Source organism: Atta cephalotes, assembly GCF_000143395.1.
Source record: "Atta cephalotes unplaced genomic scaffold scaffold00009, whole genome shotgun sequence".
NCBI lineage: Eukaryota > Metazoa > Arthropoda > Insecta > Hymenoptera > Formicidae > Atta > Atta cephalotes.
The window spans coordinates 5,123,650-5,129,120 of NW_012130073.1; the positions used below are offsets into that span (position 1 = coordinate 5,123,650).

At 28.3% G+C, this 5,471-nt stretch overlaps 1 protein-coding gene across 1 annotated transcript in view; it reads left to right on the forward strand.

Annotated features, from left to right (window-relative positions):
* LOC105627653 (peripheral plasma membrane protein CASK-like) overlaps window positions 1–5,471 on the forward strand; it is a 38,326-nt gene that overhangs the window by 292 nt on the left and 32,563 nt on the right. The window lies entirely within an intron of this gene.

A 5,471-nucleotide genomic window follows, 5' to 3' on the forward strand; every position in this document is an offset into this window, starting at 1 on the left:
TAAGTAAGTAGTACGTACGGTACGTACGTACGTAGGTACGTAGTAGTACGTAGTAGTAGTAGTAGAGTAGTAGTAGTAGTAGTAGGAAGAGTAGTAGNGAGAGAGAGAGAGAGAGTAAGAATCTGCAAGTTAGAGTGCAAGGAGGTGCTGCGCGAGAGAGAAAGCGCGATGCGATTGGATGAACGGCAGTGGGCGGAGGTTACTTTTGAACGTGTTGGTCGCGTGCATCTTGTACGTGCATGCATTCTTCCCGCGGCTGCGCGAATGAAACCTACCGAACAGGGAAAATAATGCCTGTATACGCGCACAAAGATCGCATTGCATCGCATCGGTGTGACACGGAACGAGAGTGGGTAACGATGTGTAAGATTGGGGAAGGAGATGCGAGAGTCAAGTGAGGAAAACGAGTCAGGCGTCGTGTGTGCAAGTTCCTTCCGTTTGCCTCCCGTTTCCACCTTCGTCGAATTCCATCCGGTAATCCGACCTGTCACGCATGCTTACGGCCCGAATAAAATTCAGTATCATTTTCCTGTTCATTCCTGTGCCGCAAAATAAATAGGTATGCTCTATACTCGTAATTTGTTACCCATCAATCGATCTGAGAATGATATATCGATATCTCATTAAGTATTAATAGATTCGTAAATTTCGTAAATTTCGTCTGCTCCTTATCGTGAAATTAAAGTTTTAAAACTCGAACCGACTTATTTGTGAAAAGCTTCCTAAATTCTAGAGAGATAAGGCTCAAATGTTTTTTAAATTCCTACACTTTCGAAAGATAAGAATAAAACAAAAAATAACAATAAAATTTCTAAATTCTAAAAAGATAAGATTCTAAAAAGATAAGAACAAAGAATGTGTTCTAAATAATGTAGATGGCTTGTTTCAATAAGATCTTGATGAGTTCTCGTTACATTCCTTTAAAAAATAAATAGTTTATTCGACATATTGACAACAGCTCATTTGTCTGTCAAATCTACAAATCGTCAATAAATCGTTATCTGGACCTTTACTTTAAGGTTGACCCAATTAATTCAAAAATCAAGATTACATCTGACTCCAAACATAATATTGAAGTATTGAAAAAACATATCTTTTTATAAAAGCAAATAGGAAAAATAGATGATCGAAAAAGAAAAAATTAAAAGATCTAATAAAAAGTATTTGAAGCTTAAACATTTTGAAAAACCTTTATTTTTTTTTCAAGATTAATATAATATAAATGTCTACCATTTCTGTTCAGGAATCTAAATTGAAGTTTTGAAAAAAAAAAAGAAAAAGTTTTAAAAAAATTATATCTCCGAATTGATATAAAAAAAAGTAATAGGAAAATAGCTATAATTTTACAAAAGAATTTTTATTTATTTACTAAAATTTTTCTGAATCAATAGTTCATTATTTACTTATTATCATTATTTTTACCAACATATATTAATGTCAAACAAAAATTAAATTTTTTAAACACAAAATACAGTAACTATTAACATACAAAAATGAATTCGTGTTGATGTATTTCTTATTAACGGAAAATTTACACGAAGAAGATTTAATTGAAGCTTCTAATGCGTAGTTCTCATATTACACTGCTGTTAAAAATGATCGATTTCGCCGAAATGGTTTATTTAATCTGCTGAAAGACTATAGGTTGAAAAGCAGAGATTGCTGAAACGCAATTTCGTTTGTATCGGAAGCCAATACTTGATTTATCATTCAATTGACTAACCTTCATGTCAAAATACTATACGCTACCAGCTGCGACTAAATATCTGTCACAAAGGCGTAGGTTATTCGACGATCATCGACTTATAACTCAGATTTATTCTCTGCCCGTCTAAACTATTTATAACTTACAGTTATAATGCTGCTATAAATGGTATGCAATTTATTATCTTCATTCGTTTACTTTTACATTTTTCACTCATTTGTATTTATTTTTGTTTATATGTTACATTTCTTTCTTTTTTATGTATTATTTCGTGATTCTTCAAAATCAGTATGAGATTTTTAGATATTAATCGGATATAAATATATTATAAATATATTGAAGTATGCATATAAATTAACTATAATACTCCTTGAAATTGTGTAACTTACTACTAATTAACTTTTATAAATTATTTTATATTTAAATAATTTTATAAAAGTCAATTAGTATTAATAGATTTTTATAAATTATTCAATATTTGAGAGAGGATGATGTGAAATATCATCCTCTTTCGAAAGAGGAACATTTATATATGCCGCGATTCAATATAATTAAAAAGAGAAAGATAGAGAAATCGTCGATTAAACGTACATTTTTGCAGAATTAAAAGATCTTTGCCATATTTTTTAGTGCTTTTATTAGTGTAACGTTAGATGTCGAATTTTTATCTAATGCATTATCTTGATGTTATCAATATATTCTATTTTAAGTTCTGTCCTTGTATGCCAATGATAGATTTTCTCGTAAACTGAGAATTAACGTATTGTTCGACACGCACTGTTAATAATATTTTTGCTGAAAAGCTATTTATGAAAATATAATCAATCATACGATATTGTCACACACATCGATGTTATAATTCATTTAAACTCGAAATCCTGTTAAATTAGCATCGCATATTCTATCTCCATTATGCCCATTGAAGATGCCAAACTCGTTAATTAAACATATTTACAAATTGATCGATCGATAGAAAATATACAATAAATAACTAATCTTTTAATATCGATCAGGAAAATATTTATTTTCTGAAAAATGAATAAATTATGAAATTATTAAGTTTGAAATTATTAAAGCTCATAAATATTAATCAAATACGATAATGATTTGTTTTTGTAGTCAAACAAGTTGAGAATTGATCAACTGCATATAACATTAATTTCTTGCTATTTTCAACTGTGTAATTAAGTAGAAACGCTTTGTCGCGTAACAATTGGTGCAGAAACATTTCAATAGGGACAGTTTGAAGAGATCATCCTACATACATATGCCTACATATGGATCTCAATTAAATTCAACATGAGGTTATCAAGAAGTGGCGCATTCTTCGTTCATTACAGTTAATTGAATTCGCACAGCCGACGCTCTTTTCTATGTCAATTGAACTTAAATGCTGTAAGCTATAGGGATAAATGGTTCTTTAAAAGTCGTTCCTTTCAATCGACTGCTATACAAATTTTGTTCCCTATTTAAAATATTACGAAGTAATACACCTCGGAACGATAATGACATCTTTTATTATTATACATATATATTATTTCGTAGCCATCGAATTTAATTCCTCTAAAGTTTTCAACTTTACAATTCTTATAATTGAATTTCCATTCAGCTAAATACATATTTAGTATGTTTCAACTTTTTCATGGAACGTGACGAGCCCATAAAAGATTGTGTACACAATATTTAATTATCCTTCATATTACAGTTGCTGCAAGCTTTGCAATTGAGTTTCTAAATTATGTGCATCATGCGAATAATGTATATTATTCCTCGTAAAAGAGAAAAAATATACTTAAAAACTAAATAAAAATACAAACAGCTAAAAAATAAACAAAATAAAATTATTATTAATGTTGCACATTTGTTTTTTTATGGATATTATTAGATAATAAATAAGGATCAGTTGTATCGAGAGCTGTTGTGGAAATGGAAACGAATTTATCGAACAGAAGCCTTCGACACTTTTACCTCGGTGCTCCATCGCTTCGCTGGAGAGCGAAAGCACCAAGAAATCCCCAGAATGCTTCGACGGTTTTAAATCTCGATGCGGACATGTACAAGGCGAGATATACGAGACGGCGTGCTCTGCTTTTACGATTCACGCCCTACTTTTTATTTGTTCGCAAACTCCCGAAAGACCCTAGGTGTATTTGCGTTCTTTAAAAGGTAGAATAAACTCTTACCGTGTTATTTGTCCTTGAACTTAATTTACGAATCTAATTTTTAAAATAATTCAAAAAAGGAAATAGCATTTATATCACATAAAAAAAATACATTAACGAATATTGAAATATACTTTTATAGAGATTTTTATAGAGATAAAATAAATGAGAATTTATTGTTTTTTTTTAAATTTATTTGCTGCACATTTGGTATTTTACTTTTATGTTTGATTTTTACTTTGATATTTAAAAGTGTTTGCCTTTATTTAGTACTGAAATATCGTATTTTATTTCAATGTATAATAGAAGTTGTTGTAATAAACAAATGTCATTCGATTCATCTTGAAATAGTATTTTTTTTTATTTTATAGAGTATGTTCTATATCTTTTTTTTGTTATAAAAATATTGAATATTTAAATTAGAGTTTAAAACACATTTTTATTATCGTAACTTTGCTTTATAATAATAAAAGGTAACGATTTTTTTATTTTATACATTATTTATTCATCCTAAAGATATATTATATATATTATGAGATAGCAGTTTTCTGTGATTATTAATAAAAAAACTTTAATAATATACATATAAAGTAGATATAAACGCAGAATATAAAAATATAAAATATGCATATGTGGAATGATTTTCTACAAATATTTTAGACAAATATTTTCGACAAACATTATATTTAATATTTTCCAATAACATAATATTCCAATGAAATTCTATTTTGAAGAAAAAAATCCACAAGGAAAAAAAACTTCTCTTATTCAAATGTGCTCATCGAGATCCTCACTATTCTCTTTTCTGTGAGGAACAAGTTTGTAAAATTGTGTCACAGATAATCGCTTTAAATTTTTAACTTTTTGAAATAAATTCTATTTTATGTCTTGGAGATAAAGCTAGCTTGTCTTGAATTTACACAAAGCGCGTGATATGTCAACATACAAGGTTCTTGCTTTAAAGCGTGATAATAATAATGCCTTTAGAGAAATTTATTTCAATAAAAATTTCAATAAAAATTCTCGCGTGACTAACTTTTGTCTATATATATTACATCGTAATAATTCATTTATATAATTTTCAAAACATTATTTTGATATCTAGTCAATTGATATGGATCATTATGGTCCAATATAGTTTATTTCGTCGATTTCGTTGGATTTTCATTAAAAATTAAAGTAATTTATTGGATATCGATATCTTTTCATTTATATAACATTGAGTATGTATATCAATATTATTTAATTTTTTTAAATAAATATTATTGTTTGCTGATCATAAAAAAAAATTGCTGCGAATAAACAAAATTGGATAAATATACAATTAATATTATCTAAATATAAACACATTTTCAAAAACATATTATTCAAAAAGTTTCTAACATCTGCATTAACTGTTACGAACGGATGTTGCCTTCCTGTTATCGACTTTTCGTTCGTATAAAAAAATAAAGTATCTTAGTATGTTCAGTGAAGTATCGTTACACTTTGACTCATGGAGATGTGTGATTAAACTTTTGTATTAAATATTATTCTACACCGTAAAAATAATACAACTTTACCAATGTATTCGTTTCTATCATGTGATATAAGTTTCTCATCTT